The sequence below is a fragment of the Canis lupus genome, chromosome 16 (assembly GCF_048164855.1).
Source record: "Canis lupus baileyi chromosome 16, mCanLup2.hap1, whole genome shotgun sequence".
NCBI classification, from domain to species: Eukaryota; Metazoa; Chordata; class Mammalia; order Carnivora; family Canidae; genus Canis; species Canis lupus.
Window position 1 is genome coordinate 34,905,650 of NC_132853.1, and position 17,518 is coordinate 34,923,167.

The 17,518-nt window shown below is 36.9% G+C and overlaps 2 non-coding genes across 2 annotated transcripts; both read right to left on the minus strand.

Moving 5' to 3' along the window:
- Positions 1–1,025: 1,025 nt before the first annotated feature.
- On the minus strand, positions 1,026–1,095 carry LOC140607652 (small nucleolar RNA U2-30). Its single transcript, XR_012009611.1, has one exon. It is a non-coding gene; the product is annotated as a small nucleolar RNA U2-30 (small nucleolar RNA).
- A 145-nt stretch (positions 1,096–1,240) lies between these two features.
- On the minus strand, positions 1,241–1,319 carry LOC140607657 (small nucleolar RNA U2-19). The gene has a single exon (XR_012009615.1). It is a non-coding gene; the product is annotated as a small nucleolar RNA U2-19 (small nucleolar RNA).
- Positions 1,320–17,518: the final 16,199 nt, after the last annotated feature.

A 17,518-nucleotide genomic window follows, 5' to 3' on the forward strand; every position in this document is an offset into this window, starting at 1 on the left:
ACAAGGTTTACTTTTGAGACAATGAAACTGTTCTAAAATTGACTGTGGTGATGGCAGCACAGATCTGTGAATGCACTAAAAACCACTGAATTGTACACTTTAAATGGGTGAATTGTATGGTATGTGAATTATACTCAATAAAGCCCTTCTAAAAATAAGTACTCAAAGAATGATGGAGACATGTCAAAAGAATATGGAAGCCAGCTGGAAAGGACTTCCACTGGCTAGATCTGGTTCTTTTGAGTATCAAAATAATTAATGATATTAATAGATTCTAATATTTTGAATAAAATAGGATCTATGACTCCATACTGATATAAATAAATGAGTACATGGAAATTCTGTTGAAGAATGGGATATTTACATATTCCCAAAGTGCTTTCCTGCAAAATATTTATCAATTGAAAGGGAAAAGGGTAATTTTACAGTAGAGAAGGCTGGCAGACACCAACTTAATCAAGTAGTCAAAGTGAACATCATGGTAATACGACAAATAACAATCATGTACTACTCAATAGGATGCAATGAGAGGGACATGGTATCACTTCTGTGACATTCCTACATGATATGCTCAACTTTAATCTTGAGGAAACATTGGACAAATCCAAGTTGAGACTATCTACAAAATAATTGGCCTATAATCTACAAGAATGTCATCAAAGTCGAGAATAGACTGAAACTCCATTTCATATTGAAGGAGGCTAAAGATATTTGAAAACCAAGTGTACCATGTGATTCTGTACTGGATCTTTTTACTACAAGGACATTACTGGGATCACTGGTGAAATGTGAATGAGAGGTGTGGGTTAGATGGTAGTAATGTTCAAGTGTTAATTTCCTGACTTTGATGGTGATATTGTGGTTTTCCAGGAGGATGTCCTTCTTCATAGGAAACAGAAGTATTTGGGAGATGGTGGCAACTTACTCTCAGATAAGTCAGGAAAAGAGTTTTTTAACTATATTTGGGACCATATAAGTTTGAGATTGCTTCAAATGAAGCAAATACTTTGTTGTTTTTTCAAATCTGAGCTCAGATCAAATGTTGAAACCTTCACAATTATAAAGATCAGTAGTAAAACCTTTTCATTATTGCTCAGAACTGATTAGCATTTTTATACACATATCCCCCCATTCTCATTCATCCATCAGCAAGTCCTTAGCTATCCACTGTCACCTTTACACACACACACACACACACACACCAGACATAAGCCTTATTGTTTTAAATTATGTATTTGCTTCTCAGAACTACAGAGATCATACATTAGGTAGACTGGAAGGTCTTCTGATGCTCAAATTTGGCTATTTTCATTAAGACAGTTTGAAAAGAAGATTATATTGTGTAACAAAATAGATAAAAAGCTGTAGAGTTTCATAAAAGAATTGGGATTAATGAACAATAAAGAATCAAACAGAATCCCAGAATGGAAAAAATACAATAACTAAAATTATGAATTTATTACACAGATCTAAAGGCATCAGATAGAGCAGAAGAAACAAATAGTGAGCTGGAAGAGAGTTCAGTAGAAAATACCTAGATTGAAGCAAAAAGGTGGAGAACACAGAAAACAGCGCTGATGTTAGATGCAACACAATAAAAGTTCTAGCATATATTTATATCAGAAGTCCAAAAAAGAAAAGAGAGAAATAATAGGGTAGAAATAATATTACTGGCAAAAACATACTAGCCAAAAATACTCTATACTTGACATAAGAATCAAACCAAGTAAGGTAAGTACAATGAAACCATACTTAGGCACATTGTCGTTAACTTGCTAAAAATTAAAAACAGATAAATCTTAAGAGTCACATAACTTCAAAGAAACAACCCTAAGACTGACAAATTGAAGAGATGAAACATACACAATCTAAATGTGTTTTGAATATATTTTGAATAGATGGGATTAACAGCATATTAGACATTGCAGACGAGGTCAGTAGACTTGAAGCCATATGATGACATATCAGCGGAATGTTTCTGAAAGGAAGCACAGAGAGAAAAAAAAAAAGCACACTGAAAACGTAAGAGAACCGGTGACCTACGAGAGGGATCAAGTGCTCTAACATACTTGTAGTGGAAACCATGAAAGAGAGGGGAAATGGAAAAATAGTGACCCCAAATTTTCCAAATTTGCAAAAACTAGAAACCCAAAGATCCAAGAATCTCAGCACTCACAATAAAATGATAGCGCAGTCTGTTATGATAAAAGTGCTAAAAGTCTGTGACAATGATAAAATCTTAAAAGAAGCTAGAAAAGAGACATTATGTACAGAGAGACAAAGATAAAATTATCACAGCTTTGTTGTCAGAGACTACACAAGCCAAAAGACAATAAAATACAATTTTTTTAAGTTGTGAGTAAAAAAAGTTACCATCAACCTAGATCTCTAAGCTTAGTGAAAATATTTTTAAAAGGAAGGTGAAATAAAATTTTCCACACACACAAAAGTGAAGAAATTTATCATTTGTCAGCCTTCACTATAACTAATGTTAAGGTTTTTCAGGCAGAAGGAATATGATGCCAGATGGAAATTTGGATCTACACAAAGGAATGAGTAGAACCTGAAATGGAAAATAAGTGGTTAAATATAAAATATATTTTTCTCACTTAAAAATTTGTTTAATAGACAATTGACATTTTATTTTATTTTAAAGATTTATTTATTTATTCATGAGAGACACAGAGAGGGGGGCAAAGGGAGAAGCAGTCTCCCAAAGGAGTCTGATGCGGAACTCCATCCAGGACCCCTGGATCATGACCTGAGCCAAAAGCTGAAGCTTAACCACTGAACCACCCAGGTGCCCTGACAATTGATTATTTAAATAAAAAAGAATAACATTTATTGTAGGGCTTGCAACATGTAGAATGAAATGTTTAACAATGGCTCCAAGTATCAGAGGGGGAAATGGGACTACACTAAGTTTCTAACTTTTACACAAAGTGATATAATGTTAATTGGAGGAAAACTGCCATAAATTAAAGATCCATATTGTAAACCTTAAATAAAGTGTTGGCAAAATTTTCTTGTAAAGGGTCAAATAGTGAATATCTTAGATGTCAAAGGACATACAGTCTCTGTTGCAACTAATCAAATCTACTGTTATAATATAAAAGCAACCATAGAGAATATGTAAATGAGTTAGCATAGCTGTATTCCAATAAAACTTTATTTGTGGATTCTGAAATCTGAATTTCAAACTGTTTTTATAAATCATAAAATATTATTCTTCTTTTGAATTTTTCAATCTTTGAAAAGTGTAAAAACTATTCTTAACAAATCACCCAGGCAGAAGAGCCCCAGATCATTTATGTAGATACTGTGTTCTCAAGGTGAGCATAAGCACTCCTAACATGTAGGCTGGCATGGTGACTTCCCTCCAAACAGAACAGTATGGAAAGGGATGAAAGGGTAACTTTAGAGAAATCTAATAAACACTACCTCAGCCAGATGATCAAGATCCATATAAACAATGATAAGTCATGTTGATAGTATGTACTCTAGATGTGATTAAAATGACACTTCACCTGTGTGCTCTTCCTTAAAAAAACCAGAACCCTATTCAAAGCATGAGAAAAATATCAGACAAATCCAAATAAAGGGATATTATATACAGTATCTGACCAATACTCTTCAGTATTGTCCAAGTCATAAAAAATGAATGACTGAAAAAGAAGAAAGAGAAAGAACGGAGAGAAGAAAGAAAAAGGAAAGTCCAAGAAACTGTCACCACCAGAGAAGCCTGAGAAAATATGATGATTAGATATAGTGTGGCATCTTGGATTGGATCCTGGAATGACAAAAAGACATTAGGTAAAAACTAAGGTAATCTCTCAAGTAATCATTGATGGTTGAGTGGATAAACAAAATATGGGGTATATGTACAATAGGATATAAGTCAAGCATAAAGAGAAAGGAAATTCTGACCCATGTTACAAAGTGGATAAACCTTGAGAACATTAGGCTAAATGAAATAAACCAGTCATGGAAAGATAGATACTATGTGATTCCACTTATATAAGGTATAGTGGACAGTTAAATTCATTAAAATCAAAAGTAAAATGGTGATTGCAAGAGGATGGAAAAAAGAAAAATGGGAAGATGTTGTTTAATGGGTATAGAGTTTCAGTTTTGCAAGATGAAAAGACTTCTGGAGATTGATTGCCCAATAATGTGAATATACTAACAAATCACTAATACTACTGAACTGAACACTTAAGAATAGCTAAGATGGTAACATGTTTGTTATGTGTATTTTATCACAATTTTTAAAAACTAAGAAAATCTGAATAAAGTTTGGAACTGAGTTAATAATAATATATCAGTATTGGTTCATTACTTTTCACAAATGAACCATAGTATAAGGTAAGATGCTAATAATAAAGATGACTGAGCACAGGATATATGCAAACTCCATATTTTCTTCACAATTTTCTACACACCTAAAACTGTTCTACAAAATAAAGTTTGTTATTAAAAAAATTCATATTTCATGGTCCATATGCTGACCCCTACTCTATAACAACCACTACAAATATTTAAAAGCAACATAGATATTAAGACATTAGTAAAGATCAAAGGAATATTTTTAAATAATCACTATTTTACAAGGCAAGAAAACAGGAGAAAAGAAATAAAGAATACATGGGACTCATAGAAAACAAATAATAATAGATGGAACTAGAGGGTATTTTGCTGAGCAAAGTAAGTCGATCAGAGAAAGACAATTATATGATTTCACTCATTTGTGGAATTTAAGAAACAAAACAGAGAATCATAGGGGAAGGGAAGTAAAAATAAAAATAAGATGGAATCAGAGAGGGAGACAAACCATAGAGACTCTTAACCATAGGAAACAAACAGGGTCACTGGAGGGGGCTGGACGTGGATGGGGAGATAGGATAACTGGGTGATGGGCATTAAAGGGGGCACATGATATAACAAGCACTGGGTACTATATGCAATTGATGAATCACTGAACTCTATCTCTGAAACTAATAATACACTATATGTTAATTTAATTTAAATAAAATCTAAAAAAAAAAAGAAAGAAAACAAATAACGAGATGGTAGATTTAGGCCCAACCATACTGATCATTACATCACCGTGAATGATCTAAATATTCCAAGACAGATTATCAGGTTGGATCTTTAAAAATCAAGCCCCAACTATATGCTATCATTAAGACTGACATCTAATATTTCCACAGATGGTGGAAATGAGAAAACAATAAAATTGCATACGTGAGGCACCATAAAATAACTGAAAAAAAGTGAAAATATCTTTAAAAGATAAAGGTGAGTCCCATCTGGCATGTGAGAAGCTTGGAAGTCATAATCCCATCCTAAAAAACAACTAAAAAGCTGACTAAACTGGAAAAAAAAAAATGAACAGCTCTTCTCAAATCTATGACAGGGCAAACTCTTTGCCCCAGTATTGGAGAGACAGATATGCAGATACAAAGAATCACAACTTACCTGAGCAGAAATCTGTGCAGGGAGCAGTGCCACAGTAGAAAAACCTGAGCTATAACTGGTGAACTTAGGGAGGCTCAGTGTGGAAAGTCTGAAAGTTAAAAATTTCAGATGGACCCAGGTATAGAGGAGCCCTAAACTTCTGTAAATTTTACTTCCCAGAGCTCCAAAGGGTTCTATCAGAGAAAACTCCCCTTATGTTTTCAGAAAGGAGAGGAGGAAAGAAATCATTGTGAAATATCTTGTGTACATTAAAAGGATGATAAAGGAATATGATGAAAAACTGTGCCCCCAAATCTGACAACCTAGATGAAACGGACCAATTTCTTGAAAGACACAATCTGCCAAAAATTACACAAGGAAAAATAGACAATTTGAATGGGCCTATATCTGTTAAAGAACTTGAATCGATAACTCATAACTTTCACAAACAGAAAGTACCAGGCCCAGATGGGTTTTCTGTTGAATTCTACCAAGAATTTAAGGAAGAAATTATACCCATTCTCTACAATCTCTTTCAGAAGATAGAAACAGAGGGATTACTTTCTATCTCATTCTATGAAGCCAGCACTATCCTAACAGCAAAACCAGACAAAGACAATGCAAGAAAAGAAAACTAGAGACCAACATCTCTCATCTACATAGATGGAAAAATTCTCAAAAAAATATTAGCAAATCAAATCCAACAATGTATAAAAAGAATTATACACTACATCCAAGTGAGATTTATCCCAAGTATGCAAGGCTGACTGGACATTTGAAAATCAATTAATGTATTCCATAAGATCAATGAGCTAAAGGATAAAAATCACAGAATCATCAATAGATGCAGAAAAAACACTTGACAAAATCCAACCCATTCAGGATAAAAACACTCTCAGTAAACTAGAAAGAGAGGGAAGCTTCTTCTCTTAGCAACTGATAGAAAAGCAGAAGAAAAAAACCAGTAAGCAGAGAATTTAAACCAAATATAGAATATTTATATGTGTGTGTGTGTGTGTGTGTGTGTGTGTGTGTAGCAAATAACTTCAGGATACATATTCTTTTCATGTGCATGGAACAAATTACCAAAATTGACCTTATACTAGGTTACAAAGAAAGTCTTGGGAAAAATGTCAAAAAATGGAAATCATACAGAATATGGTATCAGACAATGATGAATTTGGGCTAGAAATCAGTATGATAACTTGAAATCTCCAAATGTTTCAACATTAAGCAATACACTTCTAAATAATCTATTACTCAAAGAAAAAATTATGCTTGATATCAGAAAATATTTTAAATAAATTATAATTAAACACATTAAAATTTTGGGATGTAACTAAAACAGTTCTTAGAGGGATATTTATGGACATGCTTACATACATTAGAAAAGAAGAAAGTCTGAAAAACCACTTAAAATAGCAAAACAAACTCCTTAGCAAAACAAACCTAATAAAATGAAAGGGAGAAATAATAAAGACCAAGAATGATAATAAAAGAAAGGGCACCAATTACCAACATCAGGAGAAAGGGGTCATAACTATAAATCTTACAGACAATTAAAATATTATGAGGATATTTTAATGACTCTATGTCAACAAACTTGAAAATTTTGATGAAATGGACAAATTAACTGAAAAACATGACTTATCAAATCTTACAGAAGACAACATAAAGGATAGTCCTATATCTATTAGAAAAATTTGTCAGTAATTAAACATTTTCCTACAATGAAAATTGCAAGTCCAGATGGCTTCACTGGTGGATTTTTCCAAACATTAAAGAAAGAAATTACACCAGTTTTACACAAACTCTTACAGAGGAGAGAGACAGAGAAAGAGAGAAAACTTCCTAACTTTGGATGAAAGTGACATAATCTTGATATTAAAACCCAACTAGGACATTACAAAAAAGGATAACTACAGAATAATATCTGTTAGAACTTGGATATAAGTTCTAAGCAAAATAATAACAATCAAATCCAGTGTTATATAAAGATGATAATGCATTATCCATTTCATCTAGGTTGTCAGATTTGTGGGCATATGTTTTCATCATATTCCTTTACCATCCTTTTAATGTACACAAGAAATTTGACTCCATTTCAGGAATGTGAGGTTGGCTTCACATTTGAAAACCAATTATGTAATTTACTACATTAAAAGTATAAGGAGTAAAGTCATATTTCAATAGATGTGAAAAAAGCATTCAATAAAAATTCAGCATTAACTCATGAAAAACTTCATAGCAAGCTAGGAATAAAAGGAAATTTTCTTAATCTGATAATATCAAGCAAAAAAAAGCTATACAAATATCACACTTGATGGTAAGGTATTAGAGGTTGTCCTTTGAGACTGGAACAAATGAGGATGTCTACCACCACTTCTATTTAATTTTATGGGAAGCCCTAGCCATTGCAATAAGACAAGAAAAAGAAATCAGGTGTAAGATTTGAAAAGGAAAAAAAAAAAAAAACTGTGGTCATTTGTTGATGGCATGACTATGCATGTTGAGAATTTTTTTAAAAGATTTTATTACTTATTCATGAGAAGCACAGAGAGAGGCATAGACACAGGCAGAGGGAGAAGCAGACTTTCTGTCAGGTGCCTGATGCAGGACTTGATCCCAGGACACCGGGATCATGACCTGAGCTGAAGGCAGATGTTCAACCACTGAGCCATCCAGGTGCCCCTATGTTGAGAATTTAAAAAAATCTATAAGTATGCCAGAAGAATGAATAAATTTAGCAAATTTACTAAAAACAAGATCAATACACAAAAACCAATTGTATATTTATAAGTTGACAATAAGCAATTAGAAAATGAAAAAAGAATTCATTGCCAGCAGCATTTTTCTCTTTTAACCAACAGCATTTTTTAAATTAAAAAAACCTAGAAACTTAGGAATAACATCTGACAAAATATATTTATAATTCTATAGTGTGTTACTGAGAGGAAAAGAGACTATGTATTTATTTATTTATTTATTATTTTAAGTAGGCTCCACTCCCAGTGTGGAACCCAACATGGGGCTTGAATTTATGACCCTGAGATCACGACCTGAGCTGAGATCAAGAGTTGGATGCTTGGGGATCCCTGGGTGGCTCAGCGGTTGAGTGCCTGCCTTCAGCCCAGGGAGTGGTCCTGGAGTCCTGGATCGAGTCCCACATCAGGTTCCCTGGATGGAGCCTGCTTCTCCCTCTGCCTGTGTCTCTGCCCCTCTCTCTCTCTCCCTCCCCCTCTCTCTCTCTGTGTATCTCTCATGAATAAATAAATAAAATCTTAAAAAAAAAAAAGAGTTGGATGCTTAACTGACTAAATCACCCAGGCACCCCAAAAGAGACTTATAAAAACGAGATAGGGATATACTGTGTTCATAGATGGGTAGTGTCAATATTGTAAAGTGGTCAGTTCTTCCCCCAATCAGCCAGCAGATTCAATTCAACTTTAATAAAACCTAATACACTGCTGGTAACAATTAAAAATGGTGAAATCTCTTAGGAAAATAGTTGTTCAGTTTCTACAAAGGATAAATATAGTGTTACTATGTGATCCAGCAATTCCAATCCTAGGTATAGGACCAAGAGAAATTAAAATATGTTCACACAGGGACACCTGGGTGGCTCAGTGGTTGAACTTTGGCTCAGGGCATGATCCTGGGTCCGGGAATCAAGTCCTGTATCAGGCTCCCTGTGGGGAGGCTGCTTCTCTCTCTGCCTGTGTCTCTGCCTCTCTCTCTCTCTCATAAATAAATAAATAAATCTTTAAAAAAATAGAAAAATAAAACATGTCCATGCAAAAACTTGCACATGAATGTTCATAGTGACATTATTCCTAAGAGCTCAAATATGGAAACAACCCAAATGACCATCAACTAATGAATAGATAAATAAAATATGATACATCTGTACAATCAAATATTATTCAGCCATTAAAAAGAGTGAAATACACATGCTACAACATGGATGAACTTTGTAAATATCACATTAAGCAAAAGAAGCAAGTCATAAAAGACCACAGACTTAATGATCCCATTTATGTGAAATATCCAGAATAGGCAAATCTATAAAGACAGAAAATAAAATTAATGATTGCCCAAGGTTAGAGTGAGAAGTTGTGACTGCTAATGGGCATTGTGTTTTTCTTGAAGGGTGTCGAAAATGTTCTAAAATTTACTGTGTTAGTGTTTGCACAACTCTATGAACATACTAAAATCCACAGAATTATACATTTATTTGAGTGGATGATTTGTATGGCGTGTGAATTAAGCCTCAAAGCTATTCATTTTTCAAAAACTCAAATATTTCTGAAGGGTTTTTTTTTTTGGTAGAAATTGTTAAGCTGATTCTAAAATTTATATGGAAATTCAAAAGGCAAAGGATAACAAAGATGGTCTTTTTTTTATCATTTTTTAAAATTTTTATTTATTTATTCATGAGAGACACAGAGAGAAAGAGAATGAGAGAGAGAGGCAGAGGGAGAAGCAGGCTCCAATGCAGGGAGCCCGACGTGGGACTTGATCCTGGGTCTCCAGGATCACACCCTGGGCTGAAGGCGGCGCTAAACCGCTGAGCCACCCAGGCTGCCCAACAAAGATGGTCTTAAAGAAGTATGAGGTTGAAGGGCATAAACTAGCTGTTAGAAAGACTTATTACAAAGCTACAAAACTTAAAACAGTTAAAATTTATATACAAATAGATTGATGAGAATACAATGGAGTGTCCAGAAACAGACCCACACTTACATGGTCCAATGATATGATGTGGGCAAAGAATTATCTTTTCAATAAATGGTACTGGATAAATTTACTATCCATTTGGGGAAGAAACCCCTTTGATTCCTACCTCAAACTATACAGAAAATTCATCCTAGGTATACCATTAATACAAATGTAAAGGACAATAGAAATATGCTTTTGAAATTTGAAGGAAAACATTAGTTACCTAGAACTATACACCCAGTAAAATTACCAGTTGAGTGTGAAGGTGGATTAAAGACGGTTTTAGATGTTCAAAGCTTCAGAAATTATATCCCCTTTGCACACCTTCTCTAGAACCTATTGGAGGATGTACTACTAAAAACGAGATAATAAAACAAGAAAGAGGAAGACTAGCTTTCAGGAAATGAGGGAATCAAATGAAGGAAAGAGGCAAAGGAAACCCTAAGGAGGATACTGGAAGGTTTCAGTATGAGAGCTGTTTATGGGGGCTAGAGAGCCATGGGATTGGGGTGGATCAACGGTCTGCAGGAGAGGTTGCATCAAGAAGAGGAAACTGACAAAATGTCTGATGTGTCAGAACATCTTAACAGGGGATTTGGACAAACAGGGTTGAAATAGTGGTCATTACTTAGAAAACTAAATAAATATCAGCAGAAACACAAAAAGATAATTGTTGATTCCAGAAGGAAAAGCAAAAGTGATCATAGTATACTATACAGCTCAGATATGAATAATAATTACATAGTTGTAATAGGGTAAACACCGAAAACTGGCCTAACTCAAACTATCACATAACCATATTGGGAGATTTGGTGGGACTGGAAGTGTGATTAAATGTGGTAGAGGTAAGGAATTAAAAAGAATTAAATCCTCATCTTCCATATTGGGAAGTCAAAAGAGAATGGTCACAAGTGAAAAATCAAGAATCGAAAACAAAGACTTCTTATTAAGAGATAAGGAGAATTTCTTTTAAAACAAAAAACAAAAAACAAAAACAAACAAACAAACAAAAAACAGCTAGGGAGCCCGGGTGGCTCAGCGGTTTAGCGCCGCCTTCAGTCCAGGGCATGATCCCAGAGACCTGGGATCGAGTTCTACATTGGGTTCCCTGCGTGGAGCCTGCTTCACCCTCTGCCTGTATCTCTGCCTCCCCCCACCCCTCTCTCTGTCTCTATGAATAAATAAATAAATCTTTTTTAAAAATCAGCTGATTGAATGGAAAATCATGACCTGGGGAAGCAAAAACTAAGTATGAAGGGATCAGGGACTGCTATTTTTCCTTACATGCCCTGTAAACTTTTTCCTCTTAAACCATGTGCATATATATCCTTGGTAAAACTTAAAACTGCATCTAAAAAAAACCTAAATGTGAACAGTAAAAGAAAAAGAAAGCTTCTAGAAGAATACAGTGAAGTATAGCAAAAGAAAATAAACTCATTATTTTAGAATTAAGCAAAGAATTCTTTTTTTAAAAAAAGATTTTATTTATTTATTCATGAGAGATCCAGAGAGAAAGAGACAGAAACACAAGCAGAGGGAGAAGCAGGCTCCATACAGGGAGCCCGATGTGGGACTCAATCCTGGGTCTCCAGGATCATGCCCTGGGCCAAAGGCAAGCACTAAACCGCTGAGCCACCCAGGCTGCCCAAGAATTCTTAACACAAGCAATTAACCATAAAGAAAATATTGTATTTTTATAAGACCAAAACTTCTGTTTATTAAAAAACATGATTGAGTGAAAAGGCAAGCCACAGAATGAAAGATATTTTCAATATATTTATCTGACAAAGATCTTGTATCCAGAATATATTAAAATTATCCTATAAAATAAGAGAAGGGATCCCTGGGTGGTGCAGCGGTTTAGCGCCTGCCTTTGGCCCAGGGCGTGATCCTGGAGACCCAGGATCGAATCCCATGTCAGGCTCCCGGTGCATGGGGCCTGCTTCTCCCTCTGCCTATGTCTCTGTCTCTGTCTCTCTCTTTCTATGTGACTATCATAAATAAATAAATAAAATTAAATTAAAAAAATAAAATAAGAGAAAAAGATAGACAATTTGATTTTCTAATGGGAAAAGACAGCATACTTTTCATAAAAGAAGGAATATAAATAACTAATATATATACATGAAAGGGCATTTCACAGAGTTATCAGAGAAATTCAAATTAATACCACAATGAAATACCACTACACATTCACCAGAATGACTAAAATTTAAAAGACTGATAATACAAAGTCTTGGAAAAAAAAAATACAAAGTCTTGGCAAAGATGTGCCCACTGGGAATCTCACACTGCTGGGAGAAGTGGAAATTTGTCCAATCACCTTACAAAAACCCTGGCAATAACTACCAAAGCTGAGCATATGCATTCATTATAACTCAACAGTTCCACTCTTGAGTACATGTCCAATAGAAGTGCACACATATATGAACCAAAAGGTCATTGCAAGTTTGATATTAGTCACATTACACCTAATGGTAAAAAACTAGAAAAAAATCCAAATAGCTATCAGTAATGGAATGGGTAGATACAAAGCGGTATGTTCATTCAATGGATATTGAATGCCAAAGAACAATCTACTACTACACACAAAAACATGGACAAATCTCAAAAACATAGCATTGAATCAATGAAGTCAGTCACAAACAAAAGAATATGAAATGTGTTTCCATTTATATAAGGTTTAAAAATAAGCAAAATTATTCCATAGTGATAGAAGTTAGTTACCTTGGGGAAGACAATAATGGATGGTATATGAGGGAGACTTCTAAGTTGTTGGTAAAGTTCCACTTTGTAAAAGCTCATGAAGTATGTGCTTAAGATTTGTGCTATTTATTTATTTATTTAGAGAGGGTGCATGGGAGTGAGGAAAGGATGGCCAGAGTGAGAGGGAGAGCAAAAGAGAATCTTAGGCAGGCTTTATGCTCAGTATGGATCCCAATACAGGGCTCAATCTCACAACCTTGAGATTATAACCTGAGCCAAAATCAAGAGCTGGATGCTTAACCAACTGAACTAACTACCCAGGCGCCCCAAGATTTGTGCAATTTAAAAAAAAATTTGAGAGCAAGAGAGCACAAGCAGGGTGAAGGGGCAGAGGGAGAGGGAGAAGTAGACTCCCTGCTGAGCAGAAAGCGCTATGTGGGGCTTGATCCCAGGACCCTGGGATCGTGACCTGAGCCAAAGGCAGATGCTCAACTGACTGAGGCACCCAGGCACCCCAGATTTGTGCACTTTAAAGTAAGTATGCTATACCTCAATTTTTAAAACTCCTCTTCTTGTCTTGTTCCTCTTCCATCATTCCCTTATTTTCCTTCCCTTCCCTTCCTTTGCTTTCCCTTCTCTTTTCTTTTCTACCTGAACATTTAGCCCTAAAGTTATCAGGTGGGCCAGAGCAAGGTAGGTGTCAGTGGTCATGGTGGTGGAAACTACAGTGGTCGAGAGAAAGGGGTCAGAGGCAGAGCAGGGCAATGAGGGCATCCATGTCAGGGAGGGGTTGTCTGGCATGGATAGTCAGCCTGACAAGGGTGACAGTGATCCGTGCACTGGAATGGCCTGGTTAAGGAGCCTGGTTAAGGAGGGGATCCCAGCATAGGGATGACCTGCCATGGGAAGCCACATGCACAGTATGTTTAAGAAGTATTCCATGCATACAGGGTGACGAGGTATGGGATGTTAGACCGAGAAGGGTAAGGAGGGCATCCACAGAGGGAGGCAACTAAGTGTGAGGAGTCAGCCTACATGGCATCTATGCAGAGGTGGCCTGGAATGGGTAGCAGAGCCCAAGCAGAGAGCAGATGGAATCCACATGAGGAGAAAGTGGCAGCAGAGATAGACATTGGTTACAAATAGGGGAATAGATCTCAAAAGTAAATATATTAAAGAAAATTGGAGAAAGACATTACATGTAGGCAAAAGGAGAAAACTAGAATGAACCCTGTGGTTTGGGATTAGAATTGGAGGTGTCTGTATCAATCTATAGTTTTCCATGTATACAAATAGAAAAGAAATAAATACCAATGTGACTATGTCTAGGTACATGTATTCCTTAGTTCTGTCCTTTCAGAAGATTTGGGAGCAGTGATATTCCAATAGCAATGAGCACTTAGCAGCACCTACATCTTGGTTTCTAAGTACCACTTTCCACTAAAAGGAACCAGAACTCTTTGGAGACATGGCTGGCTCCAGGCCTGGGGCAGGGAAAATACAAAATGAACCTGGAACATCTTGTGCCATAAAGTAAAGGAATTGGTCAAAGAATGATAGGGACTATATTAGTTTTCTAGGGTTGCCATAACAAAATACCAAAGATTAGGTGGCTTAAAAAACAGAAATTTATTTTCTCACTGTTCTGGAGGATAGAAGTCCAAGAGCAAGGTGTTGGCAGGTTTGGTTTCTCCTAAGGCATTTCTCCCTGGCTTGCAGATGGCAGCTTTCTGGTTGTGTCCTCATATGTCCTTTCCTCTGGCCATCCCGGTGTCTCTTTCTCCTCCTATAAGGACACCAGTCCTATTGGATTGGGGTCCCACCCTTATGACCTCATTTAACTTTAATTATCTCCTTAAAGGTCCCATCTCCAAATACATTGGAGGTTAGGACTTCGACATGAAATTTTGGGGGAACATAATTTAATCCACAACAGGGACAAATCAAAAAGAGACAGATGCCAGCTTGACGAGGCTCTCACTGACAGAATCTGGACAATTTGAACATCAAAAGAAATAATATTAATACTGATATACATAAATGAAGAAATAAGTGAAGAAAAGATGAAGCTTTCCATTGAGTAAAATAACAAAAAGGATGGTGGAACTAGTTAGTCACCATTTGGCAACTATCATAATAACAATATTTCAGCCAAGAGAGAGCAATGGCTACTAAAATTAATGTCCAAGTTGGATGACGAATGGGAGTTTGCATGGTACTTTACGAAGTACCTCCCCATGAGAAAACATACTAATTAAAATAGGAAAAGGGCTAAACTTACAATAGATAAACCTGGCAGACAAAGTCTTAAACCATCAAAGTGAGCACCCTCAATAATGGGAGAAAGCAAAGTCATGCATCGCCCAATAAGGTGCACTGAGAGCACAGCATCGCTTCTGTGACGCTCCTGCCCCAAATGCACAATTTGAATCTAATCACCAGCAAACATCAGACAAATCCAAACCGGATACGCTACAAAGTCACGGCCCGAAATCTTCGACGTTTACAAAGTCACAATCATTAACGAAAGACTGAGGAACTATTCTGTTTTAAAAGAGACTAAAAATAAATTAAAAAAAATAAAAGAGACTAAAGAAGTGTGGCATGTGAATGCCATTCGTGATACCGGATTGGATCTCTTGGCTACAAACAACCTTATTGGGACAAATGGCGAAATAAGAAAAAGTTACAATAACGCATCTCTTAATTTCTGTGGTTGCCTAGTGGTTGTTTAGGAGAACGACACTGTTTGCAGGATTTATACTACTCAGCGGTGATAGGACATCATGTTGAAAATTTGTTCTCAGATGCTTTAGGGGAAAAAAATGTCTTTGTGCTATTCTTGGAACTTCTCTATAAATTTGAATTTATTTCCAAACAAGAAGGAAAAAAAATGGTGGAAAAAAAGCTTATAAAAATTATGTGTATGGAAAAAGTATGTGTGTGTATATACGCTAACAGCCAAGGGGTAGGATGTTTTAGATGTCTATGGCTTCTGCCTTCCCTCGTACTCCCTCCTCCTTTCTCCAGAAACAGCAACCAGATTTTATTTCGGGGAGCTGCCCCTCCCCCACACTGGGTCCATGTGTTGCAGGTATGGGCACATGCCAAGGTCGGCTAGCATATTTCATCCGCCTGTCCACTGTCATTGCTTTAGGGAAGGGCTCAAGTCAGCCCAATATAGGTCAACACTAGGGTTTTTTTCTGAAACTATTGTGAAAGAGGCTGTTTTTCTCCTGGGGTTGCTTAACTTTTGAAAAATAAACCTGGAACTGCTTGAGACCACCACATGCAGCCAGATTGTTTCAGGGGACAGAAAGCCATTTTAGAGAAAAGGAAAACGGGGAGAGAGAGAGAGAGAGAGAGAGAGAGAGAGAGAGAGAGAGAGAGACCAAGTCCTGTTGATATCATTTTAGCCCATAAACCCAGCTGTACTTGGACTTCTGGGTTCACTAAGCCAAGTATCTTTAATTTTCTGCTTAAGCCACTTTGAGTTAGGCTCTTGGCACTTACCGCTAAAAGAATCATGACTAATGTTAGGAATTCCTAATTCAGCTGGGCTGGAGTTCAGGAGGAGGAAGGGAGAGAGCTGGAGCTGCCAGCCAGACATGATGGGCCTCTGGGCATCAGGATTCAGTGCGGGTGTGGGGCTCTCTGGCGCACTTGAAGGTACTTTTGGAGAAGTGGTAAGCAGGTGGTAGGGAGACAACTGCCAAACAGAAGTCCTTGAGTGACTCTGGACAAAGCTTGGGGGCTTAAGACTTTATCCCCAATCAACCCCTCCTCACAGGAGCTTGCTGCTCAGCCCACAGCCCAGTGGCCACACCCTTGGCACAACCCTGACCAGAGCCCTTTCCAGACTTGCTCCTACTCCTCTCTTCCAACTCCATGGCAACTTTGCCTTGCATTTCTTCATGCTGCCTCCTTTTATAAAGCACCTTGTCTCTGGTTTGTGCAATTGAGCATCGGGACAACCCTTTGGGATGGGGCTGGGATGACTTCCATTTTACAGGTATGGAAAGTAAGGCTCAGAAAAATAAAGCAACGTGCCCAAAGTCACACAGCAGTTTAGGGGCAGAGCCAGGACTAGAGGACAGGGCTCCTCTCTCCAAGTCCACAGCTCTTTCTAGAGCTCTCTGGACTTTGGAATTTCTGTCCTGGGGCCAAGGGATGGCACCTCTACCCTGATATGGGAAGTGTGGTAGAAGACAGAAATTTTCCCATTAGGTTTTGAGACTGCCTTTGAGTGTTTGGGGAGTGGGTCAGCTTTCAGGGACACATGAATCTTCAGGAGAGGGGAGCCAAGTGGGAATGCTGTCAGGGGTCAGGATGTTGATTGGGGCAGGGTAGGGGAGCTTCACAGAATATTCCATTCCAGGGGCAGGATAGCCCCATGCCATGCATTGGGCAGGGCCCTAAGGAGTCAGGAATTGATAGAGGAGTAGACTGGACCCCACATGAAAGAAGCTGGCTGTTTGGTGAAAGACACATATAAGGAACAATAAACTAATGACACAAGTGAGATTCATAATAAATACGTATTATCCAATGTATGACATCTGCTTACTTATGCCCCATACAGTCCTAAGTGCTTTAAATTCTCACCACAACCCCAAGAGAAAGATGTATTATTATC